Consider the following 23,716-nt stretch of genomic DNA (forward strand, 5'->3'; position numbering starts at 1 on the left):
CATTACTCGTTGGATATAGTCCGATTTGAGCCCCTGGTGCCACCTGTCCCACAGGCTCTACATGGTCAATGATGTCCTTCTGTTGGCCACAGAGTTGGATGGCCATCGGGTGGTCATCCCTCTGGAATTGCGGCTTCGGGTGCTCGGTTTGTTACACCGCTGGCACTGGGGTATGTCCCGTATGAAAGTTTTGGCTCACCAGCATGTGTATTGGCCTGGCATCGATGGCGATATTGAGCGCCTGGTATGTGGGTGCACTGTCTGTGCGCATCACCAGGCGGGTCCCCCTCAGTCAGTTGCACCCTGGCCTGTGCCTCGCCAGCCCTGGGATCACATCCATATCAATTTTGCAGGCCTGTTTTCAGGGTCCATGTGGTTATTTATCGTTGATGCCTAAACCAAATACCCATATTTTGTCCGAATGGCATCCACCACCACGGAGGTTACACTCATGGCCCTGGCCCAGGTTCTTGTCATTGTGGGCCTGCCACACATGTTGGTCTCCGATAATCGCCCCCAATTCATGGCGTCCTCCTTCCATGATTTCTAATCACCCCCACCATGGAATGCACAACATGATGGAGCAGCCGTTGCAACTCTGGGTGCCCCAAGAGGGTGTATGTATCTCATAACTAACTGATGGTCCATTAACTGACATGGACAGTTGCCAAATGACATACCCACTGGCATAACCTATTTGTGGCCTTCACATGTGGATAGTAATGATGAACATGCAACTAATGACAATCAGGGCAGGACCACAGGCTTACCCAACAAGCAGAAGGAGCATGATGCCAAGGGCTGGAAAAGCACTGCTGGTGGAAATTACACTGATATGAGCAGTGCAGACCTGCCGAACTTGCCATGGGTTTGATGTCCAAAATGTTACATAAGCAACTTACAAAGCCCATCAAAGGTAAGTTCCTCAGGCTCAGTGTTGGGCTTCAAATTTTGTATGAACCTGCACTGCTGATCAACAACAAGGCAGCCTTATCAAGTGGATTTATGATACAACTTATGTGACAGCACATCAAGAACTGGCTGAGGTAATTCTGCCACCTTTCCATAAATTCATTAAAGCCAGCAAATGGTGTCAGGGCTGGTGGAGACAGTGCAGAAAATGAAACAATGGTCATCTACTCCTCCTCCCCTGCCCCCAACCTGCAAGGCAGTGGTGCAAAGCAAGTCTGCATTCTGTGTTATGAGCACCTGCATCTGCTCCTGTTGCTGCTCATTCTGTACATGTGACTGTTCCTGCCAGCACAGCAGGAATGTTGGATCCATGGTATCCCAAGTGAACACTAGGAACAGGGGAAAGAAAATATAGGGGTATCACATGTGTAAGAATGCCCTTCTTTGCTTCTTTGCCACTTCAGTATCTTCACAGGCATAACAATGCCACTTCACTATGCTGTCAGCACAGATTCATGGGCCAACATTGGTTTGGTAATGGCCAGGGAACAGAATCCTGCAGGAGGGAAACAAACTTGCTTTGCGAGTCAATCTACAGGAAGCAGAGAGTCCAAAACCATGAAGATACAAGCTCAGGAAGAACTAAGCAAACAACTGGTTTGGATGGGTAATGGCTAAGCACTTGGCACAACACATGACTACAATATGTTAAGTGAGGTCCATGGTGGATGAACTCCGAGTAAGCACTGGCCCACCTAGGGTACTGCCAAACACTTCTTCCGGTAGGTCTGCCCATCCTGTGTCATATGCGTGGCAGGTTTCTGCACTATCCTGCTGCACTACCCATGCCAGCTTTTCTGCCCCCAGTGTGATGAAATGTGCTATCTTTGTTTAGTCTGACATAATTTTGGCTAGATAATATCTCTGAAGTGCTGGAGGAGAACAGACATAGGATGCCAAGTCTGTGATTTATTTCCATGTTAGATAATGTGAAATTTGTCTTGTGAGCAGACTACACTCAAATACACCTTTATCAAGAATATAATATTTATTATACATTAGTATGAGAATGAATATAAAACCAGTCAATCTTATAAGCAGTGTTTAATGTGAAAGTAATTCTTTCTAACCAGTGTCATTTATAATGTAAATTAAGAGAATCATATTATTGGCAGAATTGAGTCGAAGAATATACTACAATAATGCACTGATAACAAGTCAATGTTTCCTTGTAAACTTGGTAAGACAAGGGCCTCTGAAGGAATCATACTCCAAATTTTACTGGATGATAAATTGAGCCAACAATGAAAAATCAAGGTGAGTATATTTATTGACTGTTAATTACTGCCACAATCAACTTGGGAACAGGCTGTCTACAATTCTGTTTTCCTACTTAAAACATTATTTTATAAAAATGCTAACAGAAATGTCAAAACTTCAATTATTAATATTTTATTATCTTCATAATTACTGAGCAGGGGGAATGGAGTAGATTGAAGATGGAGAAAGGTACTTAGGAAAGTTCAAGTTAAAGTGGTATGTGCTGCAAAAGATAGGTTTTTGTGGGATGAGAGAGCAGCAAATATTAAACAGGGCAAATCATTCAGAAGCATACTGTGGAGTACCAGTATATTCATCTCCTCCAAGCCTGCAAATCCCCTTTTGTCAATCGATGTATTACTACTGGTCATTTGATGGTCCATAAGTCAATAAGGGCAAAAGTTTTCAGCTGGACTTTACATGGAATCTATGGTTGGAAACTGTGCTCTGTACAGCTGTTGTTCTGCTGGGATTTTACAGAACAGAGGAAATAGCTGTGAGGTCAATGAAGCAAATTTCCACCACTGAGGGTGCTTGGAGCAACATGCAGACTTGCAGCAGAGATACATACACTAAAGGAATCTGTATGCTGTGACTTATGAATACACCACACCTATGCCTATAAGGTCCTAAATACAGGAGCTCATTATACCTTTGCCATTACACACCTGAAAATGTTCAGAAGACTCTGGGCAGGAAGTTACTGTGTGTGATAGTTCTTTCATAATTTCATGGAGCTTTCTCTATGCTGGGAAAAGTTTAAATAACGTATAAAAGAAAAACGGGAAATCAAAAAGTAGGTCAGACTGCATAAAATTTTGAAATTTAAGCATTTCTCTGAGTACCTACCATCAAATTCTCCCTTCAGGGTGTAACAGGACATGCTCCTCTAGCATTACTTTTCCTCAACAGTAGTTGTTGATGCCAGTATTTTTTTTTCAAATTTTGAACAGATCAGTATTATCTCAGTTGCTTTTCTGTAAACTTTCATATAATTTTACACACAGTAAATAATATTTCAAGCTAAGGCTTATGAAAAGGAAATACTTTATAAAATATTTTAGTTTCGATGTTATAATCGGTAAGTACTAATTCTGAATGTACTGTTAAAATTATTTTTTAGAAACATTTGAAATTATGAATTATTTGCACACTTAAAATTTCTATTATTAATTATAGACTCCTGTATTGTTTACTATGTTCATTTTTGTATTCATTTATGAAAAAATAATCAAAATTGATAATGTGATGAAATCTAGTAGAAATTTATTTGTTAATAAAAATTTGACACCGTTCGGAATATTGTTTTATAATAATAGGAATAATGGAAATAACCATGGGCATTTTAATAGAAGAAAAAATCACAGAAGTAACTACTCAGGAAATGGCAGTTCACCTCACTGAAGGTACCAAGTTTTGGGGCGAGGAAGCATAACAAGTACAGGACATCTAAGTTACACTTGCAATTAGACAGTAATGATAGTAGCCTATTAATGATATGGCACATGTATCTGAAATTGAATATAAGAAATATCAGATTTCTCATTTATGTTTTGATCAAAAGTCTTGGGAACTATGTTTAATTATCGTGATTAAGTGCAAATCATATACCATAATGTGAGAGTAGTGAGAATTTTGGTGTAATATGTACTAATGATTTCTTCTCTTGGGTGGAAAACAGTGAGGTTGATGTATATAAGTCAGGAGATGACTGTATTGAATCTGAACTACATGGTATTTTTAAGTATATGTGAATGAGAGCTGTGAAGTAACTGACATTGGTATGTCTGAGACTGGAGGCTTATTGCAAATGAATGAAGGAGAGATATGTAACTTTGATAGAGATGAGATTTGTATTGTCAGTGATGATGTTGATGAACTAATTTTGGAGAAATATGATCATGATGAGTATCAGGTATTTGCGGAGTTTAAAAATAATGAAGTTTCAGAGTTATTTGTAAATGATGTTGACAACACAGGTAAGGTAAGTGATATATGTGATGTTTTAATTGAGGGTCATGGAATACCAGTCCAGTCAAAAAAGTTTTTCATTAATGTCGTGCAGGGTATTTATTTATTTATTTATTATTTATGATCCAAACAGTGGAGGTGAGGTACCTGTGAGCCTGGAGAATAAAGGTGAAAATTTTTTGAAGTTTGTTTGGGACCAGATTGATGATAACTTAAATAAAGATGGATTCTGGAATAAGTTAGCTGTGGTCAGTCAGAATTTGTATCCCAATTGTTGGAATGAAGTGAAAGAGGTTCTAAGCAGGAAGTGTAACTTTGACAGTAATGTGTTTTGTGTTTCTTCTGTAACACGTAATGTTGATTGTGCTATGGAATCTATTCGTTGTGTTCAATCTTTACCTGACAACATGAGTAAGCAAAGTAATGTTATGATACCTGTAAAGTTAATAAAACCTTGTGAAGACAGTGTGGATGGAGCATTTGATGAAATTGAAAGTGATCTTTCGCATGAAATTTCTGACTACAGAGAAGATGATTTTGAGTGTCCTTAGATTAAAATTAAGACTGATCAGTGGAAAGGCAACTGTACGACTGATACAGGTAGCCCAATTTGTGATATATCTGAACAATTTAGAGACAAGTTCAAGTATAGTAAGAATTTTGTGGAAATGCCCATTGTAGGTTTAAAGATAAGAGGACTACAGGTACACAAAGCAAATTGATAAAATCCCACGTACTTATAACTTTTAGTATAGAAGACAAGACCTTTGAACATGGATGGTTAGTGGTCCCTAGTCTGGAGGAAAATATAATTTTCAGTATGAGTTGGATAGTGAAAGTAGCGGCTTGTTTGGATGGAGTGCTAAAGAATTGTTTATTTAGGAACCTAAAAGTAATGCTTACGTGAAAACTAATTTCTGTATTTTAAATTGTGGGAAAAGTTGCAACTATCTGAAAAACATTATGAAACAAGATGAGTACCAGATGTTTTATGATGATATAAATTTTGATGAGACTGAAGATGAGGATTTTGAAAGTGTAGTAAATTCTAAAGTGAGGTTCCGCCTGGTTAGCTGGGTGGTAACGTGCTTGCCTCCCATACAAGTGGGCCCAAGTTCGATTCCCAGCTGGGTTGGAGATTTTCTCCACTTGGGGACTGGATGTTGTGTTGTCCTCATCATCATTTCATCTTAATCACCGGTGTGCAAGTCACCCAATGTGGGGTCGAATGAAATAAGACTTGCACTTGGCGGTCAAACTTCGCCGAATAGGGGCCTCCCAGCCATCAATGCCATACGCTCATTTCATTTTTTTCTAAAGTGAGGGAAGCTAAAACTCATTATGACCAACAAATTAGGAATTTGTTATTGGAGTTCAGAAATGTGTTCAGTGAAAGACCAGGAAAAGTGAAAGGCTGTCAGTGCATGCTTTACCTTAGAGATCATCAGCATTTCTTTCTCAAGCCATATAGTATTCCATTTTTAAAAGAGAAAGATGCAGAGAAAGAAATTCAGAAAATGGAAACATGGGGAGTAATTGAGAGAAGTAGGAGTGCTTACAATAATCCTTTGGTTGTGGCAAGTAAGAGAATGGTGGTGTGGGAATTGTTTTGGACTCTAGATATCTTAATAAGTTTCTTATTTGAGAGAATGATCATCCTGAGAACATGCCCGAGCTGTTACACAAATTTGATTATGTAAAATTCATGAGTAGTTTGGATTTTACCTCTGGATTTCACCTGATCCCACTTCAAATAAATTCTAGAAAGTATACTGTGTTTTTGTATGGAGGTAAGTGTTTTCAGTACTGTGTGGTGCCGTTTGGGCTAAATATATCTGTAGCTGAATTCATAAGAGCTCTGGATTCTGTCTTGGGAAGTGAAGAGAGTTCAAAATTAATTGTGTATGTCGATGACATTTTGGTCACTGAAAAGACTTGGAAACAATATTTGGATCTGTTAAGAGATGTGTTTCTGTTGTAACCTATAGTAACCATGACCGGAACAGTCGCGGGGTGACCAGGAAAGCATGGCGGGACCAAACGGAGAGCAGCCCATGAACAAACAAATGAACAGAAAGGATGGACACAAAACAACGATGCACGATGGAGAGAGACCATACGACGACAACACACAAGAAGCAACGGAGTGACAGAGACAACGAAACGAATCCAAGACATCCACTAGAAATGAAAACAAAGAACGGAAAACACGCTGTCTGTTGTCGAGGCAATATGTCAAGACTCAAGCAACAATTAGACTCGCTGGCTGAGCAAGAGTCAGGCGCTTAAATACTCTATCGGGGATGCCACTATTGGCCGCTGGAACCACATGTTCCACTGTAGCGCCCTCACACTAAATGCAGGCCAGGAGGCGCGTGCCGCCACAGCTTATGGCACGATGGTGCAGAGACCTCTAGGGGTCTTTGAGCTCCATGACATCTCGTGATGATTCAAATTCTGTGGTTCAGGTTCCAGATCCTTCCCCCCTGAAACTTGCGCATAAGGGCAGAAACGCCCTGAATGGTGCCGAGGTGGGCGGCAGTGGGAAGAGGAGTCAGGCCTATCAACCGCTATTGGCGGGGAGGAAGGGATGACAGAGGTATCCATGACAGCCAATCCAGAGTACAGGGTGGGGGAGGGAGCCAACGATCCATCCGGGGGCAGAGACAGCTGGCAGCAGGCCCTCGGGGAGATGGCAACTGGGGGGCAAGGACAGTGACTCGAGGACCAAGTGTGGAAAGTGGAAAGGGGGCAACAGATATGTTTGATACTGTCGGCCTGACAGAAATCATGGAAGGAGGGGGCCATTATCGGAGACCAACGTGTGTGGCAGGCCCTCACTGATGAGAACCTGGGCCAGGGCCATGAGTGTAACCTCCGTGGTGGTGGATGCCATGCGGACAACATATGGGTATTTGGAGTAGGTATCAACGATGAATAACCACAGGGACCCCACAAACAGGCCCGCAAAATCAATATGGATGCAATCCCAGGGCCAGCGGGGCACAGGCCAGGGTGCAACTGACTGAGGGGGACCCGCCTGGTGATGCGCACAGACAGTGCACCCACATACAAGGCACTCAATATCGCCATCGATGCCAGGCCATTACACATGCTGGTGAGCCAAAACTTTCATACGGGACATACCCCAGAGCCAGCGGTGTAACAAACCGAGCACCCGCAGCCACAATTCCGGAGGGATGACCACCCGATGGCCATCCAACACTGTGCCCAACAGAAGGACATCATTGACCATGGAGAGCCTGTGGGACAGGTGGCACCAGGGGCACAAATCGGACTGTATCCAACGAGTAATGTAGGATGGCCACCCGTGAACCATGTAGTTGAGAACCTACCGCAAGACAGGGTTGCAGCAATGTGAGCAGCCATAAGAGGCAGACCATCCAGGGCATCTCGGCAGGCAGAAACAATGTGAAAGCAGAGGACCTCCTGTTGGTCAAAGGCAAGATCGGGTCCAGCTGGGAGATGTGACAAAGCATCTACGTTAGAATGGTGGGCGCTGGGCTTATACCAGATGGTGTAAGTGTAATTACGTAAAAACAAAGCCCAGCGCTGGAGATGTTGAGCTGTCCACTCTGGAAGGTGAGAGTGGGGTCCGAAAAGTGTAACCAAGGGTTTATGGTCCATCAGGAGGGTGAACTTTACCCCAAAGAGATAGGTGTGAAATATTTGGACGGCAGACACGATCGCCAGAGCCTCCTTTTCAATCTGCGAGTAGTTCCGTTATGCTGGGGTCAACGTCTTAGAGGCATTAGCAATGGGCTGTTTGGAGCCATTGGCATCCCAGTGCACAAGGACGGATCCAATGCCACATGCCGATGCTCTGCCGCCACAACCAAGGGGCAGTCCAGAGAAAAGGGAGTAAGTCATGGGGCGGACATCAGCATCGCCTTTAGATGGAGAAAATCCTGGACACAGGCAGGAGTCCAATGAAAAGGTACCCCTTTGCGACGCAAGTGATTGAGGGGTTGAGCAACGGAGGCAGCCTGGGGCAAGAACTTTAAGTAATAAGTAACTTTGCCCAAAAACACCTGCAGTTCAGATAAATCCTTGGGATGAGGAAGGGCCTCAATGGCCGCGACATTATGACCTGAAGGGCGAATGCCACCTTTGCTATACCAGTGGCCTAAGTATTCCACTTCTGGTTGAAGAAATCAACACTTGTCCAACTGACAGCGTAAACCAGCAGATTGAAAAGCGTGAAATAAGGCACTGAGGATTTGCAAATGTTCCTGGCGGGAACGACTGGTGACCAAGATGTCATCCAAATAATTCACACAGGTGGGGATAGGCTGTGTAAGCTGCTCCAGGAATTGCTGGAAAATGGCCGGCGACGAAGAGACACCAAAGGGTAGGCGCTTGTACTTCAACAATCCGAAAGGCGTGTTGATAACCCTGATGTTCTGAGATTTGGCATCCAAGGGCAACTAGTGGTATGCCTCAGCCAGGGTGATCTTTGAAAAATACTCTCCCCCGGCAAACTTGACGAGAAGGTCTTCCTGTCAGGGAGTGGAGTAAGGGTCAATGAGGGACTGAGCATTAACTGTAGCACTGAAGTCCCCACACTGCCGAAGGGACCCATTGAGTTTCCGTATGACCACCAATGGCATTGCTCAGGCACTGTAAGTTACAGGCTCCAGAATGCCAGGGGCCTGGAGCCAAAGTACCTGCTTGATTGCCGGCCGTAAGGCCCCGAGAAGGGGCCGGACCCAGAAAAAACGAGGCTGTGCATCCGGCCATAGGGTGATGTACACCTGAAAACAGGAAGCACATCCAGGATCCATTGAAAACAATGATGCAAAAGCGGAGCACAGATCGTCCAAATACTGAAAAGAAACAGCTGTGGAAACGACTTTAACTTCATCAGAAATTTAAAAGCCAAAAAGTTGAAATGCATGCAGGCCGAAAATATTAGAAGCCAACAGATGGTCGATGACAAAGAGGGTAAGCAGCCGGGGAACATGCTTGTACATCGCCTGGACGACTAACTGCCCACGAAGGGGAATGGAACAGTCTCAGTAGGCGACCAAACAGAGAGAGGGAGGTGAAAACTCAGGAGAGCCCAGCCGGGTATATGTCGCCATATTAATCGGGGAGACGGTATCCCCAGTGTCGACCTGAAAACTGACATCCTCAGTGAAAATGCGGAGTGTGAGGAGAAGCTTCCGCACTGACGGGTCATCGTGTGGGATGACCGATTGCAGAGCATGGACTGTATCTTGAGGCCCAGGAGGGGCAGGACCGGAGTGAGTCGAGTGACTATGACAAACCGATCAGGTGTGGCCCCCCTTGTTACACAGCAATCACGTTTGCCAGCAGTGGGGACAATCAGCTCGCAAATGTACATTAAAGCACTGTGGGCAAGATGGAATTGGGCCACGCAACTGGTGATGAGGGACAACCGAAGGTGCCGATGCCATAGAGACGTTGGCCTGGCCACATTGACGTAGCGAGGGCAGAAACTGCCGCGACACCGTGATCGCTGTCACCTGCAGTTGCCCCATTAGACGCTTGTTAGCTGCTTGAGCAATTTCAAAGGAGTGGGCAATACAGAGAATCTCTTCCAAGGAGGGGTTGTCAAGTTTCAACACCGCAGTACGGACCTGAGGATCAGGAGCCAGCTGAACCACCACATCCCGGATCAGGAGGTCCGCATACGAAGCCTTACACTACTGATTGGTGCACGTAAAATCGCATCGATGGCAGAGACCCTGCAAGTCCGTGATCCAGGAATGATACGATTGACCAGGCTTTTACTGGTGTAATTCCAGCTGAGAGGCAACCACATGGTAGCATTGGGAATAATAGTTTGTCAGTAAAAGGCATATATCCTGGAAAGAGAGAGCCACAGGATCGGACAACAGTGCCAGAAGAAAGAACGTGTCTGGGGAGGACCAAGACAAATACAATGAGTGCTGCAAGGAGTCGTCCGTGACTTGAAAAGCCGTGAAATGTTGTTTCAGCCAATGGAGGTTTCCCAGTCCTCTTTAGCGTCATTAAAGGGTGGAAACGACGGCGGACGTGGGAAAGCATCGGACACCCGAGGACTCGGAAGCTGTTGTGGTAAAACGTCCTGGGCATTGACTTTGTCCATTAGCAAATGCAGGAACTGTTGTAAGATGTCTAACTGGAGCTTCTGCTGCTACATGAGCTGCTGCTGTTGCTCCAGAAGACAGGCCAACTTTGCCTCCATGCTAGCAACTACCACAATTTACCTCATCACCAAAGATTTTGTAACCTGTTGTAATTGTGACTGTTCTGGTCACGGGCTGGCTGAGAAATCTCAGCGGGACCAAACAGATAGCGCCCCGTGAACAAACAAACGAACAGAAAGGACAGACATGAAACAATGACGGATGATGGAGAGAGAACTTATGACAACAACACACAAGAAGCAACGGAGTGACAGAGACAACCAAATCAATCCAAGACGTCCACTAGTAATGAAAACAAAGAACAGTAAACACGCTGTTTGCTGTCAAGGTGATATTTCAAAGACTCACCAACGATTAGACTCACTGGCTGAGCGAGAGGCAGGTGCTTAAATACTCTATCAGGGGTGTCTCTATTGGCCGCTGGAACCACGTGTTCCACTGTGGCGCCCTCACCACTAAATGCGGGCCAGGAGGCGTGCGCTGCCACAGCTTATGGCCCGCTGGTGCAGAGACCTCTAGGGGTCTTTGACATCCATGACGTCTGGCGGGGATTCAAATTCCACGGTGCACAGTACCCGAGATTTCAAAATTGTAATCAGGAGGTATGATTTGAAAATAGGTAAGTGTAAATTTGGCATGGAAGAAGTTAAATTTTTAGGACATGTTATATCTGAGAAAGGAATTGCATCTGACAAAGAGAAACTTGATGTTATTGCTAAGTTTCCTACTCCTTGCAACAAAAAACAGCTTAAATAATTTTTTTGGTTAACTGGATTCTATAGAAAATATTGTAGCTGCCAAGTTTTGAATGCTCCATGCCTGTGTGAACTATTGAAGAAGAATATTGTTTGGGATTGGGTTCACGAATGTCAGGATGCTTTCAATGAGATCAAAGGACAGATGTGTCAAAGTTAGATATTGTTCAGACAGGATTTGTCTCTTCCTGTTTGTATTATGACAGACAGTAGTGATGTTGGTTTGGGTGCTCATTTATTTGAGGAGATTGAAGTCGAAGGTGTTATTGAACATAGATCACTTGCATTTGCTAGTAGAGTATTGTAGAAGCATGAAAAGACATGCACTGTAACTGAGAAAGAACTTATGGCTGTACATTGGGCATTCGACAAGTTTAAAAATTATTTACTAAGTCACGAAATCATCATCTATACTGATCACAAAGCATTATGTTACCTCCAGGAGTGTAAGCTGTACCATAACAAAATTACTCATTGGGCCTTGTTTTTACAGCAGTTCAGTTATGAAATCAGATACATTTAGGGCACGGGCAATGTAGTTGCTGATGCTTTGTCTAGGCTACCTTTAGGGAGTGACTCATCCAACAACTTCGGAGAAGGAGAGAAAGAGTTTAAAATTGTGTACCTGAGAGGTATGGAAGAGGAAAATTTGCAAAGACATCTGCAGATATCAAAATCATGATCAAAACTGGAAATTGGTTAAGAGCATGTTGGGTAAGAAAGGAAGAGAAAAGACTGAACAATATTATAAGACACACAAAAGTATTTTACTCAGGAGACATAAGACTGACTCAAATGATTAGAAACTATGTTGCCAGAACAATGTGTTGATACTTTAATTACCCATACAATGGGAGTTCTGGTCATTGTGGATTAACCAATGTACACAAAAGATCCAGGAAAACATCTATTTTTATAACCTAGGAAGGAGAGTCAAGAAGAATGCCAGCTATGACAGATGTCAAAGAGGGAAGGCAAGTAACTAAACAAGTAGAGGTCAAATGCAAAACATACTGCCTTATAGTAATCTAGACCTCGGATCTGTGGACATCTATGGACCTTTGCATAAGTCTAAGATTGTATTTTGTTATTTTTTGTAGTGGTTGATGTATTTTCGAAGTTCACAAGGCTGTTTCCTCTTAGGAAAGCTATCAATAAGCAAGTCATTTCTAAGTCTGAAAACAGATGTTTTCATCAGGTGTGTATTTCTAAAATGATTTTATCTGCCAATGGTTCTCAATTGACATCACAAGCATGGAATGACTTTGTTGACCATACAAAAATAAGGCATATTCTAACCTCTGTGTACCATTCGTCAAGTAATCCTGCAAGAGGATATAAGAGAGAAATTGGATGACTGTTTAGAACACATTGCAGTAAGAATCGTACCAACTGGATAGACAATGTAAGTGATTTTGAGGATATTATGAACAGCTTACAACATTCTTCAACAGGCTTTTCACCATTTGAAATCATGTCTGATCGCTAACCAGCTAACTTTATTTCTGAGAATGTTGAGTTTCCACCACATAAAATTCTGTTACTGCAAGAGAGAGAAGAGTGTGTCAGGAAGATGGTGGAAAACCAGTGAGATAGGAGAAAGCAGAGACATGATGGTAAAGGCAGATTTCCCAAGTTTGAGATAGGAGATCTTGTGTTGGCGAAAGCCAAAAATAAGTCTAAAGTGTTGACATCTGAGATAAAGAAATTCTTTGCTATTTATATAGAACTAGTTGAAATTCTTGAAAATCCACATCCTAATGCATAGACTTGTGTATCATAAATCTAAGAAGTTGCTTGGATTACGCAGTATCACTGAATTGGAAGCTTATAGTCATGATCCATGAGTATCTAAATTTTTTCTTTCTCCTTAGTCAGGAATGTAGTAAATGATGTTATTTCTAAAGTTCTGTCTTATCTATTGATTGAGTAGGTCCATACAACTATATAATTCAGTTATGTAATAGATTTGTGCTTTAGATTTTGATACATGTTTGCCATGTGACTAAATGGATAGATCCTTTTACAATTTTGAAATGTGACAATGCCAATAAATACCTAGTGACAGATTTCTGATTTTAGAATGTTATTAGTGTTAAATATCATTATTATTAGTCTTGTGTACTCTGCAGAAAGTAGTTTAATTTAATTGTCAGGAATCCTTTTGGGTAAAGTCATGGGCGTTGTGGTAAATTGAGTGAAGACTCATTTTATTTGTGTGTACCATAAATATTAGGAATAGTATCTTGAAATTTTATATGTGCAAACCAAACACATGTTAAACACAGAATTCTTATGTCAGTACATCGTGGAATATGGTCCATACCTCATTTTGTAGGCATTTGTCAGATGCTGCATCAGTTTAGTCCAACTTGTCTTGCTTGTGTACATAATTTCTTTTAATGTGATAATTACCAAGCAAATGTTACTTTGAGACATCTTTAGCGTATATGTGTATATTACTTTACTAGTTCCTTTTTCATGCATTTAGCTCTATTTATTAATGTAGCATATGTGTGAACACTTTTAATCCAATCTGATGCAAACCCTGAATACTTATTTTTTGTCGATATAGATAGGCAAAAAATATGTCATGTGATGTGAGGGAGGTATTGAACAGCATACTTAGTACATAAAACAATGTTTCAGGATTTGATGTGAAAGCGATAGAGGAGGTTACCTGGTGGTGAGAAATCTATGGAGGAAACAGAAAGATATGGGTGGATCCTTGTTGGTCTAGTTTACTTTCAAGAGGTCATAGGTGCTGGGTAATGTACTCAAGCATCTGTCAACTACATCAGCCTTGTGACTGAAATTTGTAAATTGTTAGCCAAGTAATTATCCTACATGCAAATTTTTTGTATTTTAATAAATTTCAAGGAACTATTTGTGCAGAAAGAAGTCAGTGTGTGGACAGTGTTATTCCACATAAATCCCAGTTTTTTTTCTAGTAGGGGGATTAACTTCTCAATACATTATGTAACCTTAAATCTTGTTTGACTTGGGTATAATGCTGTGAAAGGTTGATGTTCTATGACTGATGATTTGTTATGTTCAACACAGAAATGTGAAAACTGGGATCATTGTAATTATGTTCTGTAACACATTAATTTAAACCTATATTGCACAAAAATTGTACTTGTCTCTTAAGCTGCTGATTTGAAACAGTGTTTCTGGCATAACTTCATTCTTAATTAACAGCCTGTTACTCACACTAATAGAGGTCATACAGTCTTAAGTATACTGGTTAATGAGACCTATAAACTGGTGTAATCAATATTCTTGTAGTTAATATATTTTGTATCAGATACTTCTTTACATCTGAATTCTTCTTTGTGATGGTTAAAATGCTTACACTACTGGCATTTACTATGTTTGTAGCAACAATGTTTCACTTTTGTATTATGTTCATTTACACCAGGTTATTATGGTAACATTTCTATAATATTTTATTATTCATTCTTATGTAACATTAACAGACACTTAAACCTCATTCATTGCAGTGCTGAAAGAAACTTAAAGATTACACTAAATTAGGCCATTCTGTGTGAAGCTAGATATGTTAGAGTAATTTCACGTGAGCGTTTTCCATAATTTTGGAAATTGTCGCTCTATGTTAATTTTGCCATTTCACTACTCAGGTTTCACACTTATTTGGACTATAGGCAAACTGTTTGTTGTAATCAGAAATTTGTCAGATGCTGTGTATTTTCTTTTATACCTTTTGCAGTTTTTTGTAGACTAACCTATACTTATGTTCATAGGGAAGTGATGATCATACAACCTAAAATTTTCTCGTAATTTTGGAATTTAACTTTGACAATCTGTATTCTGTCTTTTGGAATCATTTTGGCAACATTTGGCAAACCTTATACTAGATCACAAAATATTGTAAACACATTGTTTCCATATTATGTGAGGGGATGTTGTAATGGGACATACTCCTCTACCTTTACTATTCCTCAACAGTAGTTGTCGACTCCAGTATTATTTTTTGAATTTTGGATAGGTCAATATTATCTGTTGCTTTTCTGAAAACTTTCATATAATTTTATACACAGTGTGTTATATTTCAAGCTAAAATTTATGAAAACGAATTACTTTATAAAATATTGTAGTTTCGATGTGATAATTGATAAGTACTAGTTCTGAATGTACAGTTAAAATTTTATTTAGAAACATCTGAAACTGTGAATTGTTTGCAACTTTGAAAGTTCTGTTATTAATTACACAATCCACCACTGTTTATTATGTTTATTTCTGGATTCATTTATGAAATAGTAATTGAAATAAATAATGTACCGAAAAGTAGTAGGAATGTTGTTGTTTCCACAGAGTGTGAGAGTCATAAGCTTGCCTAAGATGTGATCAGATGTATTTTCGTATAATAGGTGCAAACAATGTAATTTTTGCTTTGTTAGTGTCAAAATACCGTATGATATACGAAAATGTGAGAAAATCAGTGGAAAATATATTTACGTAAAAATTTCTGCAACAACACTCTTCCAATTTATTTAGTTCAAACCAGCAGTGAGGACATGATGTTAGATTTTCAGGTTCAAGAATCAGGCCCCTAAACAAGAAGAACTGGAGCCATCTCAGCATGACAAGCTAAGTAAACTTGAAGGTTTATTGTAATATTTTCTCCTCTCAAATCTTCATAAAAGAATTTGCTTATTAATTACTTTGACTGGGCATTATTTAATGTGGACAACAGATGAAAGAAGGAAGGAAAGGGACGGGAGAGGGGGGGGGGGGGGGGGGGGAGAGATTACAATGGCAATCATGACTCTCACAACCATACAACTTCATGATGTTGCTGTGTAACTCCTGAAGAAATGGTGCAACTTTGCACCCATCCAAGACCTACACCAGTCATGGATTTAATTGGCACTGAAGAACAGTTAGCTGCACAACTTTCATCTGAAGCAACTGAAGAAGTACACTGCAACAGGCTTTCCTCACCATATTGTTATCACTATTTTTGAGCTAAGCATCTTTGGCTCTGGAGTGAAGATCTCAATAATAAAAATAATGTTATTATGATTATGATTTCACTATGGAACTAGAAGTGACATCTGAAATTACCATGGTAAAGGTATTTAAACTAATGTGAATTGATTTGATTTGGTTTGGTGTTTCATAGGTCCAATTGTGTTGGGTTCACAAGGATGTGGAATGAGTGTTTTTTACAAATACAATATGATAATCTTATAGCATATACAGACTTTTGAGTACGTAATTATATAAAAATATATCTAAAAACAAAGATGATGTGACTTACCGAACGAAAGCGCTGGTAGGTCGATAGACACACAAACAAACACAAACATACACACAAAATTCTAGCTTTTGCAACCGTTTATTGCAAAAGCTAGAATTTCCCTCAATAATTATATAAAAAATTATACAATAAATTCTTTGAGCAGCAATACAGAAAAATGATGATACATATTTTCTTAGAATCATTAAAGCACTACAGAAAAACTGATACAGAGTTCAAGTTAAATAATATTCTTAGTGGCATTATGTCAACTTGTATTATATAATATTAAAATTTTACAGTTTATTTATTTAAAAATTCATCTAGACTGTAAAAAGCTTTTTCTAGCAGAAATATTTTTAGTGCTTTCTTAAACTTACTCTTGTTATGAATCTCTGTCTTTATTTTGGGAGTTTTGTTCCAGTGTAGTGGACACCCTTTTGTGCCAAGCTCAAATTTCTATGCTCGCTGTGTATGTCATTCTTCCTCCATGTCTTATGCCCATGATAATTACTATTTGGTTGAAATATCTCTATATTTTTACAGACAAAACACATGAGAGAAAAACTATATTGGCATGTAGTTGTGTATATTTTAAGTTTTCTAAAGCTATTTCTACACGAGTCTCTTGGGCGCAATCCACATATAACTCTTAAAGCTCACTTCTGAGCAATGAACACTTTCCTTGCTAATGGCTGGTTGCCCCAAAAAATAATGCTGTATTCAACGAGTGAGTGAAAATAGCCATAGCATGCCAGTTCTGCAGTGTTAGGTTCAACACATGTAGTGACAACCCATAAAGCATACATAGCAGAGCTAAGCCTCTTACAGAGATCTATAATATGCAAAGGCCAGATAATTTTCTTGTCAATGTGCATGCCAAGAAATTTAGTTGTTTCCATTCTTTCTATTGACTGATTACCACATGACACGTTTATCTCTCTCTCTCTTTTTCTGTTTTTGTACAGAACCAAATAAAGCTGGTCTTACTGGAATTTAATGAGAGACCATTCACCTTGAACCAATTTACCACATCTGAAAGTATGTGATTAATGGATTCCTCAAGATTACTATCTGTTCTACTGCTCATAAAAATTGTGGTATCATCAGCAAATAACTTAAATTTACATGATAGGCTTGTACATGTTGGTAGATCATTTACAAAAATCAGCAATAATAATGGCCCAAGAATTGAGCTCTGAGGCACTCCACATGTAATGGAACTCCATTCAGAATGTGAAGAAACATCACATACTCCACCTGAGCTATTCGAGACAACTTTTTGTTTTCTGTCTTGGAGATACGACTGTAGCCAATTCCCTGCAACACCACTTATTTCTACTAATTTTGCTTTTTGCAAGAGAATCTGGTGATCAACACAGTCAAATGCTTTACACAAATAACAGAAGACACCAAGTGCTAGCATTTTTGCATTAAGGGTTTCTAGGACTTCATTTGCAAGTGCATAGATTGCATCTTCTGTTGAACGACCCTTTTGAAAGCCAAATTGGTTCTTGCTGAGAACTCCATTCTTCATGAGATGATCAGTAATTCTTACATGTATTAGCTGTTTTAGAATTTTAGAGAAAGCTGTCAGCAAAGAGACAGGTTGATAGTTAGTTCAGTTTTATCTCCCTTTTTGTACAGGGGCTTCACAATGACATACTTAAGCCTACTCGGAACAACACCTTTCTGAAGGGAAACGTTGAAAATATGACAGAGAATGTCCCTTCTCCACACACAAGAATATTTCAATAAATTACTAGAAATATTATCAACTGCTTCAGAGTTCTTACTTTTTAGTGACATGATGATATTTTGAATTTCATCTACAGTGACAGGATTAAGGCGCATTTCTGAAATTGTGTTTGAATATACAGTTTGATAAAGAGTTACAGCTTCATCAACATTGGGCTTGCAACCAATCTGTTGGGTTACTGATAGGAAGTGTTTATTAAAAATCTCAGCCACACTTTTTGGGGTATCTACTAGGGTACCTTCATATCTGATTTTATTTACATCTTCTTTGCTTGTCGTATCTCTTCCTGTTTCTTTTTTAACAATGCTCCAAATTGTTTTTATTTTATTATTAGAATTATCTATTTTCTTTTCATTATAAAGGGCATTTGATTTCTGTATTACATTCTTTACAGTATAATCTATAGTGTTCCCATTTTTGTACATCTTTAGATAATCTTATTGCAGCCTAAGTTTCCCTTTTGGTTTTACATGACTGTTTTATACCTTTTGCAATCCAAGGCCTACTTACAGAATTGGAAGCAATGTTTCTGACCCATTTCTTTGGAACTAGTTCTTCAAGAGAGAACAGAATTCATTTATAAAAGAGTTAAATTTAGTATAAACATTATCAAGGCTACATACTAAAGACCAATCCATTTGCTGCAACCTATGGTTGAAAGTTTCTTTTGCCTCTTTCTTCATTACTCTTATGAATTTCCATCGAGGAAATTGTTTTTTGAACAGATTAACATCATAAAGAGTGAGAATTTGTCCATCATGATCTGAAAGCCCACTTATAACCTGCCTGACAGTACAATTCTGGTGTTTTTATTTTCATCTAATAAAATGCTATCTATCATAATCTGGGACTCAGATATAATTATTGTTGGGAAGTTTATTACTGATATCAGATTACATAAGCTCATCACAATCTCAAAGTCAATTTTATTCTTATTTTCTGTCATAAAGTTTATATTGACATCACCTGAAACTACAATATCCTTTGCTTTTGCAAGCAACTCTGATAGCAGGAGTTCCATTATATGTAGAAAAGTTTTATGTCACCTGAAGGTGCCCTGTAGACAGCCAACACTATTATTGGGTAGAATTTAGTTATTATTTCTGTTGCACATGCCTCAAATTGTTGTTCCATACAATATTTCTTAATATTTATAGCTTTGTATGCTATACTATCCTTAACATAAATTGCTACTCCACCCTTGTATTTACTTTCCCTACAGTAGTATGTTACTAAACTATAGCTTACTATAGATGGCAAGGCACATTTATCAGTAACATGGTGCTCAGTTAAGCACACAATCTGAGCATTATTTATACAATCCTTTTCATTAATGTTAGTTAGAAGTTGATCTGTTTTGTTTAAGAAGCATCTTATATTTTGATGAAAGAAAGAGATGCCTTCTTCGTGCTTTTTTATTCTATTAGTGCCGTTGTTACCTGACTGAGAATCCACTGGAGTCTGTGTTGAGACAGGAGGGAGGAGACACTTGACACTACCTACCATTGTCCCTTCTCTTTCTTCGGGCCCACACATAAAAAATCGTTGAGATGTGAAGGAGGCTCAGCATTTCTTCTGTCCAACAATCTTTTATTTGGATTGCTTGATGAAGATTTCTTCCCATTTGTTGCGTGTGGAATTTCTGTTTTTCCTGTAGATGTAACATCTTTTTCTTCTTCAGATGACGTTAATCTTGTAGGTGAGATCACAACTTCAGCATAGAAGAGCATTTTGGATGGATCTTGCGTTTCGATTTGTACACCAACTGACAAGTTATTTTTCTCCTTTACATTTTCAGCACCTGGATATCCTGGCATTCCCATTTCTAGGGCAGTCTGTGACTTGTTTCCCTTAGTGATGTTACTACTATGTTCTCTAATTTGGTGACACATAAATCGCTTTCCCTTGTTGTTTAAGTGCATGCCATGTCTAGTATAATGATCCCTTTCATGGGAATGACATTCAGGAAAAGATGCATTAGGAAATGCTTTAGCAATTTTCTGTAGTTTCCTATTGGTGTTTTCGATTTCTATGTTGACACATGATGTAGGAATTAAGTCATACCTTGTTGGTATGCTCGAGAGGATCAAGTTTACATTTCGTAAATTGTTTAAGGCTTTCACTGTTTCTCTGACAGCCTGTTTAGCATTATTATGGTACACATCATTAGAATGTCCTATTAAGACAATAACATCATTTTTTGTGAATGTCTCCAATAGTTTACTGCAGTCTTTTGTTACTTCATACATAGGTGCATCTGGTTTTGCGAAAGATGTTACATTAATGTTCATTCCACTAAGTGTCTTAGAAATATTTTAAGCATGGCTATCAGCTAGAACTAACACTTTTCTGTGTTTATAACTTATGTCATGGCACTTCATGTTGCCACAGGGAAACGTGCTATCCTCGTTATTCAATTTCGTATAATTTCTGTGTACTTGCAGCACTTTCATGGGAATATTCACAGTATCTAAAGAATAACTCGGTTTTCACAATGTTTGAATTATCGTACAGGTACATTTATCATCTGAAATCACTTCAGAGCTATTTTTGGTAAACACAGCCATTGTAAACACTTGCTGGTATTGTTTCACATGTGAAGGCACTTTCGGCACAATGCAACAGTTCTTATTTTCACTACTGGTACCGTCACTAGATATTTTCACTGTGAGAGATTTTATGAATGTCTCCAAATTGTGAACAAATCTTTTTGCTGCAGTAAGTTCCTGATGATGTGCATCAGCAGTATTTTCTTCTACTCCAAGCGATCATGTTGTGTTTAATCTGTATACAAGTGCTGAGAGGACATGTAAATACAGTGCTTGGGGAATTTGCAAGTTGGAGAAATACAGTATTACAGATTTTTGTGGCTCATTCTGAGAAAGTGAATATTTCTATGGTAGATGTAATGTTAGTCCGTGAAGGATTCTTATATCACTGACCAAATAATGACTGAAATGCATAAAGTTTGAATGTCGGTTGGAGTTTTTATCAACTGTCCATCAGCATTCCTGCTTATGACGGATCAGTCCGATTTCAAAATACTGTTCATGCCAGCCACCGTGATCTGGCTTTTCGCCTTATAGGTGAAAAGTGTACACATTATTTATTTACCACAATTTACTTCCCTTTAAAAGGGTACAACAGCTAGACAGTAATACAAAGAAGATATAAAAGATATAACACACAATATAATGCTCAACTTCTTGGTTGTTGGGTATTGCACTTGCCACAACCTGATAATCTCTATATGTAAAAGGCAATCTCCTGACTGACTGACTGATCATCACCAAGTCCAAACTGCTAAGAACAGAAACTTGAAATTTGGAGATCTGGATCTTATACTGTAGGTGTCATTTAAGGATGGAGTTTTCGAAATTTCAACCCTAAGGAGGTGAAACAGGAGATGCAGGCTTTCTAGACCCCCCTCCCCCCCCCCCCCCCTCAAATTTTAGAGAGCTATGCTCAAACAAATGAGACACTGTCATATTGGAACCTGGAGTGTCACATACCTTAGGGTAGACGCATCCGATATATCTGCGAGAACATATCTCAGGCACTGGAGGAGGAGTGATATCTGCCATGAGAGGCTGAGGAGGATTGGCTAGGGGTCCACATGCCATGAGGGTTGGGGGGAGACGTGGTAACTCAGTTAACACTGGTTTCGGGTCGTCAACTGAGACTGTGCATGTTTTCCATTTTTATCAATTATGAAGGTCTTGATGCCACAGAAAATCACAGTGAATGGTCCTAAATAAATAGGAGTCAATGGGGGCCTGACTATGTCATCCCTAATCCATACCTGAGGGCAAGTGAAGAGGTGTTTTTGGAAAATAATGGTCAAGGATTACAATGCAACAGGGGAGGAGGGTGTTGAAAGTGCACTGCAACCTGCAGCTGATGCAGAAATTGACTATACTGACCTGTTCCCCAGATACTGAAAGGGGATGAAGCAAAAAATTCATCTGGCATCTTCAAAGCTTCGCCATAGACCAACTGCACTGAAGAATGCCTGATATCCTCCTTTAGCGTGGTATAAAGTCCCAACAAAACTATAGGCAAGGCAACTGTCCATGCCCCTCTGTGGCATCCCAAGGCACCCTTCAGAATGCAGTCCATACATTCTACCACCTCATTGCTACAGGGATGGTAGCTTGTAGTTTGCAGGTGTTTGCAACCTTTCTTACATAGCAATTCATTAAATAATTGGGAATCAAATTGATGGTGCCTGTCAGATGTAATTGCTGTAAGAATACTGGACTGACCAAACCATGTGGAGATGATAGCTCAGTCAATGGCACAAGCAGAAATGTCGGACACTGGGCACACCTCTGTCCACCTCGTAAACCTGTCAATCGAGGTGCAATATAACAAAACCCCTCCAAGTAAGTGTGGTGGTCTACTGCCTCAATGTGAATGTGGGCAAAACAACCTGTATGGGTGGGGATTGCATCTATGGGAGAAGAAGTGTGACAACTGATTTTGTTTTTCTGACATGGTGCCCAGTACCAGCAATCTTTCTGCATTCCCAGCAACATCCCTTTGGAGGCCACAAACATAGCAGAAGCATTGATGCTAGGATGTGACAATAGGTGCAGAACATTACAGATGGTGTGCGATCACTGTAATGGAATAAATGGGTGCAAAACATTCCAAGAAGTATCGCACCATGGATGAGACTGGGAACCCTGTACTGGAACACATTCAGGTTTCACTAATGGATGCAAGATTGAGCTGACATTGTTATAAAAATGCATAAGAATCTTGATGTTTTGCAATAGATGCGCAATCAATATATGTCAAAGTAGCACAACTGTATGATAAGGAATGCACAACAGTGTTATCAGATCCACAGATGTTGCCGATATCAGCAGGGTATTGGCCAATAAATTCCACATAACAGATCTGACGTTGGGAGTTCAGTTGAGACACCTGCTGAAAAAGTGAAGTTAAGAGTTCATTGTCTGCGTAAATTTTGAATTCCACATCTTTCAGAAACTGTCAAAAATTATTGATAGATATATAGCAAGGAGCTCTCTGTCAAAAGCACTCCAGTTTTTTTGCTGTGTAGATAGATTTTTGAAAAGAAAGCCAGTGGCTGCCACACACCTGATACCACTTACTGGAGTACTGCCCCCCACTGCCGACTGGCTCAAATCAACATTGGAAATGGGGTGGATCAATAAGACAACCTTCGCTAAAGACAATTCACAGACCTGAAAGCCTCCTAGGCCAGACCCATCCAAGGGACTTTTCTGACGCTGAAAGTGTGTTTGTCTTTTAGCAGGTCATTGATAGGTTCTTCAATTTCTGAAAACTTTGGCAGGTGTTGCCAGTAATAATTGACCCTACCTACAAACCCACATAGCTCTTTGAATGTGATGGAAAGAGGTACCTGCAAAATACCTGAGGCCTTCTGAAGAGTAGGGGAAATACCATCTCTCAATAAAAGGTAAACCAACAATTTTAGCAAATACACACTTGTCCTTGTTAATTTTGGTGGTGTATGTGTTAAAACAAATGAAAACCATGTTCAGATGAGAGCTATGGTTACTCATGT

The 23,716-nt window shown here is 39.8% G+C and overlaps 1 protein-coding gene and 1 long non-coding RNA gene across 2 annotated transcripts in view; one reads left to right on the plus strand and one right to left on the minus strand.

Moving 5' to 3' along the window:
• Positions 1–14,083, plus strand: part of LOC126473262 (uncharacterized) — a 30,671-nt gene extending 16,588 nt beyond the window's left edge. Inside the window, exon 3 of the long non-coding RNA XR_007586428.1 lies at positions 13,784–14,083. This is a non-coding gene — a long non-coding RNA (uncharacterized LOC126473262). The remainder of the gene's footprint in view (positions 1–13,783) is intronic.
• Positions 1–23,716, minus strand: part of LOC126473261 (meiotic recombination protein DMC1/LIM15 homolog) — a 156,820-nt gene that overhangs the window by 101,041 nt on the left and 32,063 nt on the right. The window lies entirely within an intron of this gene.

This window comes from Schistocerca serialis, chromosome 4 (genome assembly GCF_023864345.2).
Source record: "Schistocerca serialis cubense isolate TAMUIC-IGC-003099 chromosome 4, iqSchSeri2.2, whole genome shotgun sequence".
NCBI lineage: Eukaryota > Metazoa > Arthropoda > Insecta > Orthoptera > Acrididae > Schistocerca > Schistocerca serialis.